Below are 23,866 nucleotides of genomic sequence, written 5' to 3' on the forward strand. Positions count from 1 at the left end.
ACTTCACAGGCACAGAAGGAGACAGATGCTGGAGGGGTGTAAGGGGACGGGTTCTCAGTCCCACTGGAGGGGCAAAGCTTAGACGCCGTCAGAGATGGTTCGCAGTTATGGAAGAGAAGGCAGTGTAGACAGGCGGGGGCAGACGAGATGGCGGGGTGTGAGGAAGCACTGCTCTGACCGTCTTCTCTCTCGGTGGGGTAGGAAGTAAGGTCACGTTCACGCAAAATAAGTAGAGGGTGAATTTGGTGATTTGGAGATTTCCAGAGAGAAGAGAAATGGTGAAATAGTCTCCTAGAAGAGCGAGAGGGTGAGGGGGCTACAGAATCCTTGCAGGGACACAAAGTCCTTCTCGAGTTTGAAGTGAAACCAGTCAGGTTGGTTGTGTGTTTTTTTTCCAACTACAGCCCACAGGTTCAAGTACAAAATCGGTGGAGGGCTGGATTCAACTAGAGTTAGGATTTTGCTCAGGGGAGCAGGACACAGGGAGTAGGTCACAGGCTCTAGGGTCAGTGGATTGTAGGTCTTAGTGGGGTCAAAGCATTGCTGGAACTGGGTAGTAGAAAGAGTAAACTATAAAGATAGGAGAGTGGGTTCTCGGAGGCAGCATGACCTCATTTGCTAATGGAAGGAAGGTGTATTGGCTTCCTCTTGCTGCTGGAACAGGTTATCAAAATGTATTGGCTTAAAACAATACAGATATATTATTTTATCATTATGAGAGGTCAGCATTCTGAAATGGGTCTCGCTGGGCTGAAATCACGGTGTGGGCAGGGCTGTGTTCCTTTCTGGAGGCTCCAAGGAAGAAGCCACTTCCCGGCTCTTTCCAGCCCACGGCGGTCACCCACGTTCCTTGGGTCATGGTTGTCTTCCTCCATCTTCAAAGCCATGTTCTCACATAGCATCGTTCCGACGTCCTCTTCTCTTCCCTCTTGCACATTTGAGAACGCTTGTGGTTACATTAGGTCCACCTGGGTACTGCAGTATACTCTCTCTGTTTAAGGTCAGCTGATTAACAACCTTAACTCTGTCTGCAACCTTTATTCCCCTTTGCCGTGTCATGCAACATAGTCACAGATTCTAGGGATTAGAGTGTAGACATCTCTGGGTGGCACGATCATTATCTACACAGAAAGAGTGTAGTTACTGGTAAAGACAAGGTCTAGGTGTGACCGTGGGAGTGAGTGGCTTAAGTGGGTAGAGGACAAGTCACTGGAGGAGAGAAGGTTTGGGAGACGAGAGGCTAGGGTATTGCAAGGGGTATCTGAGGGAGTACTGAAATCACCAAGCATTAGAGCGGGAATAGTATTGGAGAGAATGAGAGTCAATCAGGAAATAAAAATCACCAGTGAATGGAGAGTAAAGACCAGGGGATGAAGCAATTTTCATTGACAAGCTGTTGGGTGAGAGGAGGTATGGATAAAACAGATGCAGCCAAAGTTGGTGTCAAGGGAGAAGACATTTTCCAAGCTCTGCTTCTCTAGAAGATTCTTAAAAGGTAATCAAATGACAGAGAATTTCATCAGTGCAGAATTCCTTTATTCCATGTCTCAAGGTGAGCTCTCATACTTGTATGGTATTGTTTTCTATTTTTCCCAACATTTAAACATCTATCATCTCCATATATGCCCAACTGTGAGATGGAAACAGACAAGCCATGTTGTCCCTCTTTCTTCGTTTGGAAAATAAGGGATTCACTGGTAGCAAATAAGAGGAAACATTAGATCGACCGTGTGCCCATTCAGTTACTGAGCTGAGTTATTGAAGATACTGTGGAAAATACAGCAAAGAATAGCATCTAGTTTCTGTTCTCCAGGGGACGAAACTGTTGGGCCAAAAATCCTCTGGAGAATCTGATGAAAGATAAGAAATTTTGCCCCTAAAAAGGCACATACACACAAAATTTTACTTATAAGTTCATGACATCCCTAGTTTCCCTGAAGTCTCAAGGGGTCCGTGTAACCCAGGATAGAAACCTCTTGTCTAAATGCTGGGGTAAAACCATACGCAGTAGAAATGGACTTAACAGCATTAGGTCACAAGGGAGGGTATGATTGATTGGGCACCAATGAGTGGTACAGAAAATAGGAGTTCCGAGTCCTGAAGATAAAGCATCGCTGAACTGGGGGATAATTATGGAAAGACTGCATAGGGTCTCAAAGAATTGAGATGGTTGCATGAAAAGAGGGGAGACAGAATTTCAGGCAGGAAGAGGGAGAGGAGAGAAACTGGAAATTAGCTTGAATGTTGGGGAGACAGTCAATAGACCAGTCTGACCATCTGCGAAACGTGGGCAAAATGACTTCTAAGGAATATTTGTGAAAGAGAAAACTCTTGGTGAAAGCAACCTCCACCCCCCCAAACATTATTAATACGGTAGATGGATTTGGTTCAGGATGAACAGTGCATAAAATTATTATTGTAATGGATTCCGTAGGGATTTCTAAATGTGTGGTGAACACTTTTAAAAGGTCTCTCTACCTTTAAAAGAAAATGCTGAAGCAGAAAAAAGTAACTTTCTCCTATTCCAAGTGAGAAGGTTCTCATAAGATCATATAAGAGCTCCTTGAATATTACGTTTTTTCCTGTGACTTTTATGTACCTTTTAAGTGTTCATAGCTTCTTCTGAAAAAGTGATTTATGAAGACCAAACAAAAGCCCTTGTTTATAACTGGGAAAAATAAGGCTTCCATTGCTCCAAGAGTTGGTGTAAGGTCCCAAGCTCATCTTCTGCTTCTCTTTCCTCCAACTTTCTTTTACTTTCTACAGAATACGAGCCGCCATGTGGCAGGGAGGAAGTAAAGTGGTTAGTACACTGTGGCTACTTTAAAAGCATTTAAAGAGGAGTCAAATCTTTGAAGAACACAATATCAAATGAAAAACAGAGGGATGATGATTAATAATTCTATCTAGAGCTCTGAGTTGCCGCACTGGAATCCAGATCTGAGGTATCACAGGGGAAAATCCTGTGCAGGACTCATCAAGGGACTGAATTACACCAAAATGAGATCCAGGTTAGCAATGTGGAGACCGTGGAGAAATCCCCTAAAAGCAGATTTTTCTGAGCTAAATTCCCCCTGGCAGCATAGCCATTGAGAGTAATTATGAGCATCGCAGAATCATAGAATGTTAGGACTGGAAGAGATCTCAGTGTCCTCCAGTCTGACTCCATAATTGATGCTTGAGGTTCCTCTCCAGCATGGCAGCTCCTCTCTGAATAGACGTATCTGGAGACGGGCAAAGTCAGTGGTGTGCTGGTAAATGCTTAACAACTGGATCCCCAAAGAAGAAAGAAAGACTCTGACTGGTAGCTTTTGCCAATTTGCATGGCGTATATACTCCCTCCATGGCCTATTCGAGCTTCCAACAAGACATCTCCTTATGTCGTATTTCCACCGTATTACATCCGGTACGAGTAAATAATCTTAGGAGCATAGGTAATAGTAAAACACAGTAAAATAATTAGAAAGTGATGAATTTGGAAATTTTTATCTTTTTATAGTGATGTTGTAGGATTCAACTTATAATAATGGCTGTATGTAATAATTTGGCCAGGCTGGCTCCATCACACCACTGACAACAGCCCTAGAAAAGGACCGAGTTCACCCTCCCTGGGAAGGCCATCAGCTGGTTCTGATCAGTGGAGACACCACCCAAGCACTCTCTTCTTGGCCTGTTCTCTCTGCCCCACTCCCACTTCTCTGTAGTTTCTTCCAACAACAAACACCATCCACAAAAATAAACTCCAGCTGGATTAGTGACCTAAATACAAAAGTAAAATCTTAAAGAACTAGGAGATACATAGATGGATATTTTTATAAACTTGGGGCAGGATAGACTTAAGCATGATATAGAATCTGGAAACTATGGGGGAAAAAAGAAGAATGAGCAGACTTGATTTAATAATTTAAGACTTTTGTATAAGAAAATATTTCATTAGAAAAAAGTTCAAGGGAATTCACAGAATGGGAGAAAATATAAGTGCTGTATGTAGCAGGTTAGTAACCATACTCAATAAAAAAGCTCTTAGAAACTAGTTAGAAAAGGTATATGTACCCCTGTGTAAATCACATCATTATTTACAATAGCCAAGATATGGAAACAACCTAAGTGCTCATAACGGATGAATGGATAAAGAAGATATGGTATATATATACAACAGAATACTACTCAGCAATAAAGATAAAATCTTGGCATTTGTAAAAAACCTGGATGGACCTTGATGCTCTTATGCTAAGTGAAATAAGTCAGACAAAGTAAAATGAATACCATATGATTTCACTCATAGGTGGAATGTAGAAGACAGACAAACAAAATAAGTGAACAAATCAAATGAAACAAAAACAAACAGGTCGATACAGAGAACGGAGTAGTGGTTACCAAGAGGAAGGGGTCGGGGGGGCGGGATGGCAAAATAGATAAAGGGCGTCAACCGTATAGTCACAGCTGGAAACTGAAATTTTGGTGGTGAGCTCGCTGTAGGATACACAGAAGTAGAAATGGTATGTTGTACACGTGAAACTTACCTAACATTATAAACCAGTGTTACCTCAAAAAATTATTTAATTAAAAGCTCTTAGAAGTCAAAAAGAGGACAAAAAAATCCAACTGAAAAATGGGTCAAGGATATGAACAAGTAGAAACCACAGTAAAATGGTATGGCACCTAACAGATGAGTAAACGTTAAAATGTTTGATAACCCCAGTGTCAGGGAAGCCATGGGAAACAGGCATTCACACACTGTTGATAAGACTGTAAATCAAAGCAATCAACTTCAAGAGGGAAAAACAGTAATATCTAAAATAGAAAAATAAGTTAAAACGCATATACCCCTTGACCCAGCAGTTCTGTTATGAATTTATTTAAAATTTTTAAACTGAGGGACTTCCCTGGTGGCACAGTGGATAAGAATCCACCTGCCGGGCTTCCCTGGTGGCGCAGTGGTTGAGAATCTGCCTGCCAATGCAGGTATCATGGGTTCGAGCCCTGGTCTGGGAAGATCCCACATGCCGTGGAGCAGCTAAGCCCGTGTGCCACAACTACTGGGCCCGCATGCCACAACTACTGAGACAGTGCTCTAGAGCCCGCGAGCCACGACTACTGAAGCCCGCACGCCTAGAGCTCATGCTCTGCGACAAGAGAAGCCACTGCAGTGAGAAACCCACGCACCGCAGCAAAGAGTAGACCCCACTCGCCCCAACTAGAGAAAGCCTGCACTCAGCAACGAAGACCCAATGCAGCCAAAGATGAATAAGTAAATACATTTTTTAAAAAATGAGCTAAGGTCTGTGTACAAAAACGTTTGTCACAGCATGGTTGTACCTGTGTAATATTAGATACAATAGATGTTCTCTCATAGGAGACTGGTTGGAAACCTATGGGGTGGCCACAAAATATAAGGCAGTTAAACTGTTACTTAAAGATCTTGTACGTGCAAATAAAAATGGTCTCCAAGACTATATGATTACGTGGAAAAAAGGTTCCAGGCACAGTGTTTAGGATTATTCCACTTACGTAAATTTAAAAGGATATGTGTTTATATTTGTGTAGTCATGTCTTTTTCTGGAAAGAAATAAAGGACACTGTGAACAGACATTACTGTTGGGTAGAGAGACTAGAGGTTGGGAGGTGAAAGATGTTTACCTTTCATTTTCTATCTTTTTATACTTAAAAAATACCAGGTTCATGCATCACCTTTATTTAGAGAAGAAACTCTTTTTTTCCCCCAGAAATAAATCAGGGTGTCTTAGTTTTGGCTCTCCAGAAGCAGACACCAGGACAGAGATTTGAGTGTGAGGGTTCATTGTGGTGGTGAACTTGAGAAACATGAGCAGGGAATGGAGGAGGAGGAGAGCTAGTAGGAAAGGGAAGGCTGTCAGTCAAGAGTGTCTGTCAATCAGGTTACCACCAGGAGCAAAGGAAAGGCTCAAAACACAGTCAACCCTCCAACAGGGGCGTGCCCATTAGCTCCTGTGGGTCACTGATCAAAGTCTGCTCTGGGGTGTTCATTCCATGGCTCACACACAGACAGAGCAAGCTCTGGTGGCCCTGGGAAGCCTCAGGCAAAGAGTCAGGACAGCCTGCCTGGCAGTGGTGGGTGGAGGGATGTAGGTGAGGCACTGGCCACATCTGCTACAGAGACCACAGCCGTCGTACCAGATTCTAATAAATCAATGATATGTGCATATTTGCTGACTTAGGAATCAAGTCCAGGAATGTCCCTCCTGATTTATACTAACCTACCTGGGCCCTGATCAACAATATATATAGGAAGACAGGTTTTATTACAGAATTGTTTTCGATTTTTTTAATTGAAATATAATTGATTTACAGTGTTGTGTTAATTTCTGCTGTACAGCAAAGTGATTCAGTTATATATATATATATATATATATATATATATATATATACACACACACATATATATACACACACATTCTTTTTCATCTTCTTTTCCATGACGGTTTATCACAGGATATTGACTATAGTTCCCTGTGCTCTACAGTAGGACCTTGTTGTTTATCCATCCTGTAGATACTACTTTGCATCTGCTCATCCCACACTCCCAGTCCATCCCTCCCCCACCCCACCTTGGAGACCACAAGTCTGTTTCTGTGTCTGTGGGTCTGTTTCTGTTTCATAGGTAGGTTCATTTGTGCCATATTTTAGATTCCATATATAAGTGATATCATATGGTATTTGTCTTTCTCTTTCTGACTTACTTTGCTTAGTGATAATCATCTCTAGGTCCATCCCTGTTGCTACAAATGGCATTATTTCATTCCTTTCTGTGGCTGAGTAGTATTCCATCGTATATGTGTACCACATCTTCTTTATCCGTTCATCTGTTGATGGACATTTAGGTTGTTTCCATGTCTTGGCTGTTGTGAATACTGCTGCTGTGAACATAGGGGTGCATGTATTTTTCTGAATTAGAGTTTTGTCTGGATATATGCCCCAGAGTGGGATTGCTGGGTCATATGGTAGTTCTATTTTTAGTTTTCTGAGGAGCCTCCATACTGTTCTCCATAGTGGTTGCACCAACTTCCATTCCCACCAGCAGTGCAGGAGGGTTCCCTTTTCTCCACACCCTCTCCAGCATTTGTTATTTGTAGACAGAATTGTTCTTAATACAGTGGAACCAAACCAAAAAATCCAAGGCGAATGTGAACCAGTAGGTGATGAATCGAACACATCGTGGCGTATCCTATGTAAGAAGCCAAGAGAAAGAGTAAGGTGTATCTTGTTAACTTTCATGACAAAAATCTCTGAGACACATTATACTGTATAACGATGTCTGTAGCAGGGTGTCATTTTTGTAAAGGAAAAAACAAAACAAGCAGGTGAAAACACACACAAACTCCCAGTGGAATATATGTGCACTTATGTGTACACAGAAAAAGATCAGGAAAGATAAACAAGTTGCAAGAGTAAATGCAGTTTAAAGTATATGTTGTTGTATGTTTGAATGTCTTATTATATGCTTTAATTTACTGTAAAACCTACATTGTATTGAAAGGAGGGCTAGAGATCATATATATTTCATAGATTACTGCAGAGACTAGCTGAGGTGATACATGTAAAATGTCTAGCACAGAGAACCACATGCAGTCAATCTTCAATAAATGATTGGTATCAAAGGAGACAGCTTTTCCAGCCTGAAGAGCCCTTGGGTGTAAAGTGAGTCGGACGCTCTTCACCTCCTCCCACACCTCTTGACTGGTCCATCATTTGCGAGCCTCCTACCAGCCAGGCGTGGGGGATTATTTAGGGAAGAGGACCAAGTCCCACCCTCGTGAACTCACATTCTGCCAGGCAGGCAATAATCCAAAAAAATGTGCAACAGGCCACGAGGTATCAATGCTCTGGAGGAAGATGAAGTGGTGGGGGGGCGGGGAGGGGAGAGTCGCGGGCAGGGTTGCTGTTGTTTACAGATGGTCTCTTATAAAGTGGTGCTTGAGACTTTGAAGAAGAGGAGACTATTTGAGGTATCAGCTCTCCGAAAATAGGGAAGGGTGAGTGCAAAGGCCCTGAGGGAGGTGTGCTTGGCCAGTCTGAGGAAGAGCCAGGAGGCTGACACGGCTGGAGCCGAGGGGACGGGGTGGGCGGGGTGGTCCCACAGGCAGCAGGCTGTGGGGCGTGTGGGTCTGGGCGGCTCACGGCAAGGCAGGGGCTTTGCCGAATGAGATGTGAGGTGATTGCAGGGGGCGGGGGTGGTTAAGCGGCCTGGATGTCTTAACATCACTGTGGTTGCAGTGCAGACAGTGGATGGGGAGAGGGGCAGGTGGGCAAGGGAGATGGGAGGAGGGCCTCCTTTACAGGTGGGAGAAAGAAGACCCTGGGTGTGACCATGGCAGTGAGTGCAGGGATGGAGTGGAGGGGGTCACGTGAAAAAGAGTTGAAAGGTGAAAGCAGCAGAACCTGGTAATTCATTAGATGTGACTTAGGAAGGAGAACTAAAAAAAAAAAAGCCAAGAGTGAGGCTGAGGTGACAGTGAGACTGCTGGAAGTCACAGCTCTGAGTCAGTCTTGAGGGAGACGGCTCCCAGGAGCCCTTGCGCAGTCGGCGTCTCCAGCCTCTTGCCCAGCCAGGTCCCCTTCTACCTGACACACACTTGAATTCTCCAGCTGCACCAAGTTACTGAGTTATCCAGAATGCCTTTGCCCTACTTGGCTGCCCAGGAACTCCGCTTCACCCTTCAAAACCCAGCTCAGGCATCACCACCTCTGGGTGGCTTAATGCCACAGCTCACGTGAATCGTTCACTCTTCTGCATCGCTCCGGGCCTCGGGCAGTCTAGTGCACAGCTTCCCAGCCAATGTGAAGTAGCGCATCGGGTATGCAAATAGATCACAGGCGTGCCCTTGGGCCTTGAGGTGTCCAGTTGGGCCTAGAGTAGCTGGAGCTCCTGCCCAGTCACCTCCAGCTGCCAACAGCACATCCACTGACCCTAGAGGACCACAGAAATGTTTCCATTTTTCTGTGCATGCGACGCCCTGTGGGGAAGATGGATGCGCTAAGGATGCTAAATTGGAACCTTTAGTCTCCGTTTCAACTGAGGCCACAAGCAATAGATAAAATATTCCAAAATGAGCTGCAAGATTTGCAAGGGATGCTTATGAGGACCAGTTTTCTACTTTCAGCCCACCACCCACCTCCAGACTCTACAGGGTGACACAGAAGCCGAGGAAAGAACTGCAGTTCACAGGAGAGAATTTGGGGGGAGAAAGCTAAGCAGTGGGTCCCACCCAGAAGAATGGGGTGACTCCCTCAAAACAGTCCACAGGGGCTTTGAGGAAGTATTTGGAGGCTTAACCTTTGTCCCTGAAGCTGGCGGGACACGATGGGCTGGAGCCTGGCTGAGTCTGGAGGGAGAGCCCGGTGGGTCAGTCACCCTGATGGCCGAGCAAGGAGAGGCGGCCGCCTGGGGACCAGCTTGCGCTCAGAGTTGGTGGGCAGGGGGCTCACAGCGTTTCCAGATGGCGGGGTGAGCCCCATTCAGCAGGAAGAGGGAGCAGGGGGGCCAGGTAGAGAGAGAGGCGACCCTAGTAGGGCGCGACCTTAGAGTCTGGGAGCCGAGGAAAGGGTGGAGAGTGGACAGCAGAGGGGATGCACTCAGCAGAGGGGGCTGCGGTGAGACCCTGGCTGGACTGTGGCCAAGCTGGGGACAGGGCCCTGGAGGGTCTGGGAGAACCACTGAAGGCATCGCACGAGAAAGAAGCTACTGGAACATAAGCGGGGCCGAGAGAGAGGCCGATGCACTGCTGCTGGTGGTCCAGGAGCAGCTCCCGGCTCCCTGACCTTCCCCCGCATCCCCCCACCCCGCCTCACCCCTCTCTGCGGTAGGCAGGAATCCGAGCCACAACTGGGGGTGGGCCGGCTGGGGGCACCTCGCCCCCGCTGCCCTCAGCCCTCGGTCCGTGCCAGGGGAGGGGCGGGCGAAGTTTTCCTGTGCAATGAAGTGCGAAGCTTTTGATTATCACACTTGCTGGCCATATAAATCACTGAAATGAGCTGGTGTTCGGAGATTTAAATGACTGGGACGTTTCTCACGTCTAAATGTGATCAGGAAAGTCACTGGCCCCTGATTTTTCCCCGCCGAAAGCTCTAAGGGGAGGCTGCGGGTGGAATGCGCTTCCCCGCTCGTTGCCCGCTGTGGTCCTGGCTTGTCCGTCCTCACACGTGCGCCGCTGACCGCGTCCTCCCCAACCTGCATCCGCTCCTTGAGGGCAGGAGCCACACTCACACCTGTCGGCTCCTAGGATTTGGGGCAGCGCTGGGCGCACAGAGGGCACCGTGGAGCTTGGGGGACGGACCCAAATGCCATCCCGTCGCGCTTCATTTCTGTTTCTTTCTCCCCAGTTTTCTCAGTTGGAGCCCCTCGCCTCTGTGCCTGGAAGGAGTTGCAGGTGTGTGTGAGCAGAGAGTGGTCACCCACAGGGCCCCGGCGCAGCTCGGGGGGCCCTCAGGTGAGTCCGGCGGGGCCGACAGCCAACACCAGTTCCCTTCATCCCAGCGGCATCCCTCCCACCGCCCTGCTCCAAGTCGTTTTTTCCAGTCTCTCCCCCAGTGGACACCCCGCTTCCCCGTCACCTTATGGAGCGTCACCTCTTTCTTACCTGCGCGAGTTACATCCCTTCTCCATCTTCGTTCACTGAGAATTCCACACACGTGGTGATGCAGGCGTCCCCACATCTACGTCACTACGCCTGTGTTACAGGCATCACGGCGGCATGAGGATGCAAGAACTGCCACCTGGCTTCCTCTGAACCACTGCCACGTGCGTCGTCCCCACGTCGCTCCAGACTCTGGGGACGGCCGAGCTCCGGGACCAGTCAGCCTCCAAGGTGGGACTCGATTTAGCCAAAGGGCAACAGCTAAATCATTTTGCTGAATACCTGAAACTAACGCAACATTGGAAATCAACTCTATTTCAGTAAAAGCGAGTTAAAATAAATGATGGGGACAGAGTTAGGAGGTGAGAAAAATTGTCTGATGCCGAAAAGCACCTGAGCTGAACTGGAAAGAAGATGTTTCTGAGGAACTTGGTCAGAAAACGTGGCAGGCAGTCTTCGGGCTTGGGTTGTCTGTCTGCAGCTGCGACACGTGGGCATGACCGCCTGCACCATTACTTGGAGACTCAGGCGAGACTGAAGATGTCTGATAAAGTGTACTTCACACTGATAAGACTCTGGAAGCAAGAATAGAATTTTATTGTTTAGTCTGGCGGAAATTACTAAAGCAGTCATAACTGAAAACCATGCGCCTGATTCTTTGAGCTATGTACACGAAACGCTCTTAAGTCCGTAGGGTTTGGTAACAGGGCGATTACTTGCAGTATGTGAATGGAATGATTTCCTCTTGGCCAGAGAATACATGAGGAAAGGAGATGACCCGCCTTATGGAGTATCTGCTGTGTCTCCCTCTGTGGATGGGCCCACCGCTATCCCTTCAGTTCCTCTATCGAATACAAACCCTGGCACACACCTTGCCAACCACTCCTCACCTGTGGCATCGTTCCTCGGGGGCGGGCAGAGGATGGCCCAGCTGGAGGCGGGACCATAGGAGAGGCAGGAACCCCCAACCCACTTTCTCCGCATCCCAGTTCCGGGATCCAGGCCAGGCAGCACAGGGGCTCTGCCGGTGGCCCTCTCCCCTCTCAGAGGGGGCACAGGTGCGGAGTTGAGAAACTGAGGGCTACAGGCACTCCCCTTAGCTTCTGCCCTGGTGCGGGGCAGGCACCGGGGTGCCCTCTTCCACTTGGGGTACCTGCCAGGGATTCCCAGTCCCCCCCAGGACTGCAGTCTTCTCCTTCTTCAGGCCTCGCACGGTCTCTGCTTTCCCCCAACAGGAGAAGACCTCAGCACCTCAGGGCCACGCAGAAAATGCCTGCCCTTCCAGATCCTTCAGTGGGGGACAAAGGCTTTCAGTCCTCCAGCAGAGGTGGGGCTGCAGTGCAAACCAGAGCTTCCCAACCTCTGTGCCAGTTGTCAGTGTATCGACAAACTGGTCCCCTCAGGTGTCGGGCGCCTCGGCAGGGCCTGGAGCCTCCCTCCTCATTTCTCTCCACGGTCCCCGAGATGGTACAGGTATTACCATTCCCTGTGACAGCCATGATATGCAGACAGTCTGGACGGCAGCCGATCGTCCTAGTGAGGAGATTCTGGTGAGTTCTGCCAGAGGCATCTCCGCCCCTCCGCTTTTTAGCCAGAGCATCACTACCCGCCGGAGGAGCGGCCGGGTGCAGGGCTGGGGGGCTCTGCGCCATGCCCGGGGCGCTGGGCAGACCTGAGCCCTGTGGGCCCCACTGAGCTTTTGAATTGGAAGGTTCCCCCATTCTTCTAACCACTCCAGAATCCTCCCTGGCTGCTTATCTTTTGCTCCAGTTTCACCCAAGGGTAGAGTTGGCCTCAGCCAGCATCCCGCCCTCGCCCTTCTCTGGCCCTGTGCTGGGAACCCAGAAGCAGGTGTGGGAGCCCGTGGCTGTGCCCTTAGCCCTGGTCGCAGGGGACACGGCCTCCCGTTAGCACGCCGCAGGAAGACTCCAGAACTGACACCCACGCTCGGCTTTGGGGGGTTTACAAAACACATCCTGCCCCCCAAAATTGCAGAGCTATTTTAAAATTCAAATGGGTTATATTTTCTAAGCCAGAGCTACGTCGCTTTCCCCAAAGCAGTTTTCAGACATTTCAAAAACGTTAGCTGGTGAGTCAGAAATCTCCTCTTACTCTTTCCGTTTTCTCTCGCTCTGAAAATACGTATGTATACATAAGCACACGTCACGCTTGGAGGCGTATCTTCTAGGATGTAAATAACAAAGGAAAGAGTGTGGCGGTTGGAATCCTGGTGCTTGGAAGAGATGGGTCTGTGCTCTGCGTCCCAGCACAGCGTTTAGCACATTGTTACACACGGAGCGTCTGTGGCCTTCACGTGCACCCTCGTCTTCCCCTGTGCTCGACGACCTGACCCGCGAGGCCGCTGGGCTGACTTCCCGCGCTCGCGCCACGTGCTTGGAGAGTTCCCAAGGCCAGCAAGTCAAATGTTGCGGCCAGGTCGTCGCCAATTTCCAGCAAAACGAGTTCATATCCATTTAGGCCCGTTTTACTGCTCTTTGTTATAACTATTGCCAAGGAGAAACGAGCAGGTTTGGGGACCACAAGGCAAAATAATATTTGAAATTTTAACATATGCTTATTTCTTAATATTGTAAGCACCCTATTGTGACTTGGGGACTTTTGTGTTAGTCTTCGATCCCTCTCCCACAGAGTCTGGGAGGACTGGGTGCCCCGGCCTTGGCCTTGGGATGCACGGTCTCTCTCGCCGTGCACAGAGGCGGTGTCCTTCGCACACGGCGGGGCTGAGTGGAGGCTCCAAGCTCGTGTGGCCTGAGACATTCCATCGCACAGGCTCTCCTAGCAACATGGCGACGCCAGCAAACCCAACAATGACCTTTTGTCGTTAGCTCTATAAAGCCCGTGGCATGAGTCTCACCAGAAAATTCAAAGGATATTTTGCAAGCGAAGAGCGATTTCCAGCTGAAGCTTTGAATCGGTTACTTTTCCTCCAATCTGCAAATATCAAACTGGACCGGCACCAGATTGTCGCTTCAAGAGCAGGACGTACCCAAAGAGGTAAGTCTGGACCGTCCCAGTCCTGGCTCTGGTTAGGGAACCACTTGTGTACCACCGGCAAGTCACTTAACTCTCTAGATCTCACTGCCCTCATCTCCACGCCTGAGCAACTGCTTCTGGACAGTGCAGGGGACTTGCTAACCGTCCAGATCCCTGGGCTGACACCCGTTCTCCTGCTGCATCAGAATCTCTGGGGCTGTGCTCCACAAACGTGACTTTCAACCAAAGGCAAATAGATGATGTTGCTGAACAATTGTAAAAGTGCTTAGGTAACTAGCTTTCTAATTTGTTTGCTTGGCATAAACAGGGCCAATGCACACTTAGAACTGGCCTGTTGTGTATGTGGTGGGGAGCGTGTTTTTTCTCTAATAGATTTTATAAAGGACTAAACCAACCCATTTTCTTTGCTGTTTCTGATTAGCTATCCTCTATAACAGACTATAAATCATGCACCCCTATCAGGAAAACACTTTTGAGCATGTGTTTCCAATATTGGCACTTAAAAAATATTGAATATTAATATCTGTATTTATATACTATATTGTGCTTTAGTAGGAACATATTATGAATATGTTCCTAATACTTAAAAAATGTTTTTAAAGGAAAAAAGTTGAAATAAGATTTAAGGTTTTGATTAGTGAAAATTTTGGTTTAGTACTTTGTGACATAGCGAGATCAAAACCAATTTGTAAACAGCAAAGATTTACTGTACAGCACAGGGAACTATATTCAATATCTTGTAATAAATTATAATGGAAAAGAATAGAAAAAGAAGAATATAGATACATATATATATATATGTATGTATAACTGAATCACTTGGCTGTACACGTGAAACTAACACAATATTGTAAATCAACTTCAATAAAACAAACAAGAAACAAATTTCTGATGTTGGTTTTGAATTCGCTATCTTTTATTACTTAGTTATAATAAATGAAAACATGCTTCACAAAGATACGTAGATTTAAGTGGAAGAAGTGCCCTTTTTTCTGCACTTACTAAATTATGATACTGATTTTTTAATTCCCTCCACTAATTATCCCAAGGTTTCTTACGGGCTAGTACATTTCCATTTTTTCTGAATATCAAATTGATGTTGTTGAAAATTAGAAAGTGTGGCACTTTTTTACATTTCTAACAAACATATTTAAAACGTGATAAAATTCTTCATTTTGAAAAACTGGGGACAGGGTCGAAAATTCTGTTTCCAGAATTTTTATGTTTGCACATATGAGTTTTTACATTGTTTGTGACAGTAAAAGCCATGTAAATCAGAAACATTCTCAAACATCCAGTTTCAAAATTCTCTTTCCGTAGCATGAATTTCTTTCAAAAGTTACTCCTTCCTCACTCATTTTAACATCATTTTCGCAAATGGACAGATTAAGCATATTTACTTTTTGGAAATGTCTGCCAGACTGTGTGTCAACCCCTTATAACCACACCCCAAAAAAGCCAGCACATTTGGAACATTTGTATTTGTAAAAGAATAATGACCATTTCAAATTTAATCACGTTTTTAAGCGCTTTGCCATCAGATAACTTACAACCATCCGAGGGCACAAGAGATTTTCATGGTCATTCCCCTATTTCTTTTTTTAATGACATCTGGTAGCATTTGGGGGATCTCCGGTTCAGTGTTTCTGCTGCAGTGACATCCTTGTGACTGATGCTGTCAGCGAACGTCCTGGGAGGGACCAGGTCTGGGCGCGTTCCTCGATGTCCTTTCTTTTTTTTTATTCTGCCAAAGCTGCCACTCCATAAGTGGTTATACTTATATGGATACCACCCCACTCCCACTTCTTTTTTTTTTCTTTCTATCTTTATCTTCTCCTTTCAATTTTATTGAGATATACTTGACATACATCACTGTGTAAGTTTAAGGTGTATGGCATCATCATGTGACTTACATACATCATGAAAGGATAATCACAATAAGTTTAGTAAACATTCGTCATCTCCTATAGATAAAAAATCAAAGAAATAGAAAAAAATTTTGTTTTCCTTGTGATGAGAACTTGTGTTAGGATTGACTCTCTTAACAAATTTCATATATAACACACAGCAGTGTTGATTCTACTTATCATGTTGTACATTGCATCCCTAGAACTTATTTATCTTAAAACTGGGAGTTTGTACTTTTTGACCACCTTCATCTAATTAAAGAAGCCATACTTTGATGAGCATGTATCTTTGTCTGGTACGTCTTTTCTTTGGCAGCCCATATGAAAGCCTTTCTGCAGGTATTTCATTATTGAAACAATCCAGCCGCTCAATTATGGAGTCGTGTTAGAAGGCTCTCAACTTTCGTTCTTCCGGAAATCAGCCCACAGTGTGTCATTTTTTCTAACACTTTGCTTGTGTCTTCTAAAAGGTTTTCTAACTAAAGAGAGCGTTTTCATTTTTCATTATTGCTTTATGTAAATTATTTCTCTGCTGCAGTTTCTCTAACGGTGTATTTGCTATTAGATAAGAAATCTCAAGAGTAGCTTCTAAATATTATAAAAATTTAGTAAGTTATTTTAAAATCCTGGATGGAGACTCACACAACCATACACTTCAAACAAAACAAGAGGCTTGGTTTTTTATGTTCTGGAATTTTAATTTTAAGTTGCTTTTGCTAACCGTGCTAATTTTGTTCTGTCATTTTCTAATATAGCAAAGGAACGCTCTACACTTAGGTCAGTGTTCATTGTTAACAATAATAGATGTAAAAAGCTATATTTCAAATAGGCTTTTTGTAAGAACTTTTTAATTTGAGAGAATTTTAGATTTACAGAAGAATTGCTAAGATAGAACGAAGAATTCCCATATACCCTTCATTGCAGCTTCCTTTAATGTGGACGTCTGATATAAGCATAGTAAATCCATCAAAACTAAAAAATTAACACTAATAAAGTATTACTAACTACAGACTTTATTTGAATTTCTCCAGTTCTTCCATTATTGCGCTTTTTTTCTGTTCCAGGATACCACGTCACCGAAAGAGTCAGCAGCCAATGCCACATAATAATTTTGTGAAGATTTGTTTAGTTAAAACGAGATGATGTTATTTGGCATTCCAGTTCACCAAGGAGCTCCTGCAAGTGTTACAAGATGCTGAAAGCAGGGGTGGCTTTGTCCCTTTCTTTCCTGCTGTGGAATTAGGACTCTGTTTTCCACTGGACCGGAAATAAGGTTGGTCTAGCTTGTGGGCCGAATAAGGGGCCAGTCTTCATATGTTTATTAAATGTTGGGGAAACTTTACTTCTTCCTTGCCTTTCCTTTATATATATATATATATATATATTTTTTTTTTTTTTTTTTTTCCCCCGGTACGCGGGCCTCTCACCGCTGTGGCCCCTCCTGTTGCAGAGCACAGGCTCCGGACGTGCAGGCTCAGCGGCCATGGCTCACGGGCCCAGCCGCTCTGCGGCATGTGGGATCTTCCCGGACCGGGGCACAAACCCGTGTCCCCTGCATCGGCAGGCGGACTCGCAACCACTGCGCCACCAGAGAAGCCCATTTCCTTTCCTTTTTAGAGACAAAAAGTTGTATCCGTAAAAATTCTCAAACTTCCTTTCTATAGCAAATGCCCCTGCTATAAAGAGAGGGTCAGGGTCTTTTGTACTCCCTGGAGCACCCACATCCCATTTTGGGGAACACTGCTCTATATTGTATTCATGCTCCTTTGGTGGTCCAGAGAATCAGCCCTAAATTCCTGCTCATATTAACAAGGGCTAAACTAGGAAGACTGGACAATTTCAGTGTCTTGTTCTGACATGTGCCTGAATTATGGTCTATAGTAGACAATCATTGAGAAACCTATTAAGGCAGTGAGTACACCCTAATAAATTTCTCCAGGAAGCACCTCTTAGACCATCGCTCAACAAATTGTTAAAACTTCTGGTACTTTGGGCAGGGTGGTGTGGGGAAAACCTCTGGGGGCTGAGAGCCGATAGCCCTGGGGCACCGTGTCAGTCACACCACAAACTCGTGTGACTGGAAATTGAATCCTCGATAGCTATGTCATTCACTTACTGAAGGAACAGATAATGTTGTGGATACTGTTCTGTGCTGCCTGACCCCCCTTCAAGAAGGAGCGACTTCTCCCCCAGCTGCTGGGGATGTGCTAGAAGGCCCTTACCGTCGACCCCCTTTGGGGATTGCCTCAGCTGAAGAAAACTGCCTCAGGCCCACCTCCTCCCAGGACCAGCCAGCATCCAGTGCCCGATCCATGGGGCGTGAAGGCCTGGCCCCTCCTCCCATCTTGGAGCAGCTCTGAGGGGCCATCCGGCTTCTGACTCCCCAGGGGTTGGCTTTGCTGGGAATCCATCGCAGACCAACTTCTCCATCCAATCCCGCTTCCCCCCTCCCCTCCACAGGAGCACCCCCTAACAGATGTTCTGCACACGAGTCTCAGCTCAGAGAATCTGCTTCCCAGAAAACCCACCTGCCACATAGGGAAGTCAAACAAGCCAAAACAGTGTGCAAAGGAAAATAAGCACACCTGTGCTTGCGGATGCATCCAGAGATGGTCCTGAGTGTGTGAATGTGTACATAGAAAAAAAAAATACGTGTTTTGGGACTTCCCTGGTGGCGTAATGGTTAAGACTCCGCACTTCCAATGCAGAAGGCCCAGGTTTGATCCCTGGTCAGGGAACTAGATCCCACAGGCATGCTGCAACTGAGAGTTCACGTGCCACAACTAAGGAGCCCACGTGCTGCAACTAAGGAGCCCATGTGCCACAACTAAGGAGCCAGCCTGCCGCAACCAAGACCCAGTGCAACCAAATAAATACTTTTTAAAAATGTGTGTGTGTATATATGTGTTGGCCATTTTCTTAGAAAAATTGTAGCATCTTATGCTTTTTTATTTATATCATATTTTAAAATCTTAAAATTTATTTTTACATAGTGATACATAAAGTTTTAAAATCACTCGAGGGCTTCCCTGGTGGCGCAGTGGTTGAGAGTCCGCCTGCCGATGCAGGGGACACGGGTTCGTGCCCTGGTCCGGGAAGATCCCACATGCCGCGGAGCGGCTGGGCCCATGAGCCATGGCTGATGGGCCTGCGTGTCCGGAGCCTGTGCTCCGCAACGGGAGAGGCCACAACAGTGAGAGTCCCGCGTACCGAAAAAAAAAAAAAAATCACTGCCTACTATGCCATTGTATGGACACACCATGTAATAGCCACCATTTGAGTGCCGACTGTTTGCTGGGCACTCTTGCACCCTCTTTGTATTTATTCAACACATATTTATGGAGAGCCTGTTATGTACCAGGCACTGTTCTAGGTGCTATGGATACTAGCAGCTATTATCTCAGGCTTCACTTCAGCCTTAAAAATTAGCTACTGTGATTATCCCGATTTTACAGAGGAGAAAACTAAAGTTTACATAACTTGCCCAAGGTCACAGGATTAGTAAGTAGTGGCACCAGAATCCATAACCAGGCAGCTGGTCTCCAGTGCTTCTGCTTTTACTCCCTCCACTAGCACCCTCCCCAAGCCCCCTCTTTTTTTTTTTTTTTTTTTTTTTTTGTGGTACGCGGGCCTCTCACTGTTGTGGCCTCTCCCGTTGCGGAGCACAGGCTCCGGATGCACAGGCTCAGCGGCCATGGCTCACGGGCCCAGCCGCTCCATGGTATATGGGATCCTCCCAGACCGGGGCACGAACCCGTATCCCCTGCATCGGCAGGCGGACTCTCAACCACTGCGCCACCAGGGAGGCCCCCCACAAGCCCCCTCTTGATGGGCAGTCAGACTACATGCAGCTGGCGGCTGCTACAAACAAAGCTGCAGTGAACATCTTTTCTCATGTGTCTTTGCGTGCCGTTTCCCCACTTATAAAAAGCACTGAGAAAAGGAAACAGGTGAGCTCATTATCTTACCGGATATCTGTTAGCAGTCCCAGGTCATTACCCAGGTCATTTTAAAAGGTGCCTTTCTCCAAAATTAGGGATTTAAGGAATCAAAAAATACTACGTTCCATTCTTAATATGAAAATCTTGGGTTAAGCCTTTGAAATACTTCCATGCAGGCCCTGCATGTTGGATGCATATTTGCAGATAGGGTAATACCTGGATTACCATCGCCAGCATCCCTGGTGGGAAGTGGAATGTTTTTATTAAAATTTCCCTTGTTTGCGTTTCAGGAAAAAAAATGAAAGCAGATCCACAAGCCAGGTCTGGTTTTAATCAGAGCATAATCTTTATGAGACAACGCAAGGCTGAGAATTTTTTAATCTGATATTTTGAAAGAAAAATCCGTGTTCCAAAATGATACAAACCAATCAGCCTTAGAAGAACGATGGAAAAAAGAAATCTCTTGCATAAAAGAGAAGCAGGAAATTCCAGAGAAGTTTCACAGGGAGGAGGGGAAAACCCAAGGTCTGTATCGCTATTTATGGGCTTATTTCTTCATACAGGGTAATAATATGGTTTTGTTGAACAACCAAAATTTGGTTTAGAGGGAATCACAGCATTCTCTCTCCCTGAAGTGAGAACATAACTGAACCTATTACAAACCCACTCTGTGTCCCATGATCCATTGGCCCATTAGATAACTATTTCGTCCTCTTCGGGGACTCTTCCCATTGTGGTCATAGATCCATCTCATATTAGATGATTTAATACCTTAGTAATTTGGAGCGTCTCTGTAGACATTGCTGAAATTTTTATATTTTCATGTACATTCCACTGATTGGGGGCAAAAGTTCTGATTGGCAGGACTTCAGGGTGAGTTGTTGAAATTTATAATCATTTTCATATAATGCTCGGCTAGCGTGGGGATAGTAAAATCTCAATCTTGCAATAAGCTGCAAAACTATTAGTGGATTTCTAGGTCATGTTGTTCAGGGTTAACACTCAGTGGAATATATTTTCCATTAAATATGAAAGTGCTCCAAGTACGTTTTATACCAGGTGTGTTAACTTTACTGTTTCCTGGTGTGTCTATAATTTCAAAATTAATCAAGTCTTCTTTTATGTGCGTTTGCATGAATTCTGGCTTTCTTTTGAACAGTCATAATGACTCAAAGATGGAGACTAAAAATTGGCAAGAAAAAGCCAATAAAAGCATAAAGTCCAGAGTTTCAGAGAAATGAGATTTACCAAATGATATACAGTATAGTTCCCTCGACCAGAGCTTTCAATGTGATATTTATTCGAAAGTGCCTCATTTAGTGTTTATTTTTGCCAGTTTCATAGCAGGAATCAGATCACGAAGGTTCAATGAGCAAATCAAACACCATTTTAAAATTCATCCTTGGAGCATAGGCGTGTCTCTTCTCTTATTCCATTGTCTTATCTCTTTCCAAAGCAAGGCATTTAAATTTTTATGTAACTAAAATCGTCACATGTCAGAATACCGTAGGACTTAAAACTCCAAATGTTTTGGCTTACACATTTCAATTTCCTAACTCCACTGCAGAAAGAAAAAGAACACTGGATAAATTAAAATAGCTGATGTTTTCCTATCGTTAGTCTCCATTTATTCCTCTTTGCGTACATTATGTGTGTTTACTCGGGTAAATACAATTGCCTTTTCTTCGGTTGCTTAAATCTCTTTGTCTATGAAAAGTAGAAAGAGCTCATCCATTATTTAAGTTACTATTTCTATAACTGAATTAATACATACATCTACCGGAGAAAAGAGGTTGACAGAGTGAAGGTCCGCACAGAGGCTCCGCTTGAAGTCCCACTTGATCTCTGTATGGATACGTAATAGTGAAAGCACGTTGCCAGAAATACCAGGTTTTAGTGCTATGATGATGGCGTAAATGATACTGTAAGAGGAAGAAACCCTCAAATATTTTCAACATTTAAAAGAATGTTCTCCTAGTTTAAAAGATGCCTCTCTTACTCTCTTAATTCTCCAGGGCACAGAGCAGGAAGTCAGAGCTGTTACATTCTGCTTTGCTGAGTGTAGGTCAGGCTGATGTATATCGATTGCCCTGGATTTTTCAGTATAAAAACTTGGAGTCTGAGCTTTCCTTCAAGTTACCAGTCCAACCTCACTCTGCCACTGCTTGGGTTCCCCCAACTTCAGTTTCCTGGCTGTGACCCCCAGGATTTACACTGGCCCCAGTGGCTGCCTCTGTGAAGGGAGGACGTGAAGTGGAAGAGAATTTCAGGGCAGCCCCGGACAGGAAGTGAGGGGGAAAATGTGAAGTTTGCGGGAAAGTAGGGTCAGGCACTTGCCCCATAGGCCTCCACAGCTGAACCTGCATTCGTGTGTTTGTTTCATAGATGAATTGACGTACTTTAAGAGAAGATGTATTCTCTTCTGAAATATTGCCTTGTACACTGCAGCTCATGGAAGATAGCCCTCTGTAATGGTAAAGTGAAAGCACACACACACCTGAGCTGTTGGCAACGTGTATTTTTAAAACAAATACATGGGGCTTCCCTGGTGGAGCAGTGGTTGAGAGTCTGCCTGATGATGCAGGGGACACGGGTTCGTGCCCTGGTCCAGGAAGATCCCACATGCCGCGGAGCGGCTGGGCCCGTGAGCCATGGCCGCTGAGCCTGCGCGTCCGGAGCCTGTGCTCCGCAACAGGAGAGGCCACAACAGTGAGAGGCCCGCGTACTGCAAAAAACAAACAAACAAACAAACAAAAACCAACTACATGGTAGGGGGAATGTGGGAAAGAGACAGAGAACAAAAGAACTGATCAGTAACAGGCTTAGAGTCCTGCTTAGAGAGGCTCATTTAAGGAATTGGCCCATGTGATTGTGGAGCTGGGCAAGTACAGCATTTACAGGGCAGCAGTGCGTAGGTGAGGCTGGAGCTCAGGCAGGAGTTAAGTTGCGATCTTGAGTCCAGAACCCACAGGGCAGGCTGGCAGGACTTGTGTGTGGAGTCTGGAGGCAAATTCCTTCTTCTCCCAGAAGCCTCAGTGTCTGCTTCAACTGATCGGATGAGGCTCACCCGCATTATCAAGGGCAATCTCCCTCCAAAGCCAGCCGCTTGCAAGTGTTGATCATATTGACAAAATACCTTCACAGCAACATCTAGACTAATGTTTGACCCAACGACTGAGCCCCATAGCCAGGCTGACACATACAATTAACCCACGCAGTATTTCCCCCAGTTATAAAGGAGGAGACTGGGGCTTGAAGAAGGTAACTCGCTCGAGGTCAGACCATGAGAATATGAAGTAATACTGTGCAACCTCGATGCTTATGCTCTTAGTCACAAACCCTGGCTGCCTGCTTAGATTAATTTCTAAATTAGGGAAGAAGCTCTAAAAGAGAGGCACTTGAACCTGGTAGGTTTTGATTTAAAACAAGGGTTTGAAACACAGGGCAGACAAGATAGAGTAACAAGGACCAGATTTACCCTCTTGCCTGAAATAACTGGAAACAGAGATAACGTATATGAAACAAGAGTTTGAAAGACCCTGGATATCGGGTAGTAAAGGAGAGCGATCCTTGAGAGACGAGAAGCAAACCAGGGTTGGGGGGGGCATCCAGTTGCCCCAGCCCTAAAGGAGGGTTTCCAAGCAGTGGGGCAGAGGGGGATACCCAGGCAGAGCCCTGTGATCTCCCTAAGTTGAGGAGACAGCTGAGAGTCTGGGGAGGCCAAGGTGGCTAGAGTTAGTGGGAGAAGAGGGAGCCATGTGGAGAAGGCCTCCAGAAATATCCAGAGGGTCTCTCCTGAGGCTTCAGCTCACAGCCTATCAGTAAGAGTGTGTGAGGAAACTCCCGAGGCTGGGGAAAGAACCACCTAAGAGATAAAAGTAGGTACTCTCCGGAGATAACACAGGGCCAGAGCAAAAGAGGCATAATTCATGGAGATCCAAGTGTTTGGATCTTGGTGGTGAGGCAAAATTAGACCTGGACGACATTCTCTTGGTTCTGCCCAACAAACCTTAAAAGCAAACTTGAAAGGATTGAACCATTTCCAAGTAATTTAACTGTGCTCCGGAGTTCAGAGTTCAAGAATAGTTCAAGGAATACAAAAATAGGTAGCACCCAACAAGGTGAAATTCACAGTGTCTGGCATCCAATCTAGATTGCTAGGCATGCAGAGCAACAGAAAATTTTGACCCATAATCAGAGGAAGAAATAAGCTCATGGAAACTGATACACAGATGACATAGGTGACGGAATTAGTGGACAAAGATATTTAATAGTTATTATATCTGTATTCAGTGTGTTCAAGAAATTGGAGGAAAGATCATGCAGGATTAGCAGAGACATGGAAAATATAAAATACAAACTGAAATTCTATGAAAACTACAATATCTGA

The 23,866-nt window shown here is 45.6% G+C and overlaps 1 long non-coding RNA gene across 1 annotated transcript in view; it reads left to right on the forward strand.

The window, feature by feature from the left end:
- LOC132488936 (uncharacterized) overlaps positions 1-23,866 on the forward strand; it is a 110,425-nt gene that overhangs the window by 84,981 nt on the left and 1,578 nt on the right. Inside the window, exons 2-4 of the long non-coding RNA XR_009531822.1 lie at positions 10,360-13,628; positions 16,600-16,808; positions 19,767-20,001. This is a non-coding gene — a long non-coding RNA (uncharacterized LOC132488936). The remainder of the gene's footprint in view (positions 1-10,359; positions 13,629-16,599; positions 16,809-19,766; positions 20,002-23,866) is intronic.

This window comes from Mesoplodon densirostris, chromosome 4 (assembly GCF_025265405.1).
Source record: "Mesoplodon densirostris isolate mMesDen1 chromosome 4, mMesDen1 primary haplotype, whole genome shotgun sequence".
NCBI lineage: Eukaryota > Metazoa > Chordata > Mammalia > Artiodactyla > Ziphiidae > Mesoplodon > Mesoplodon densirostris.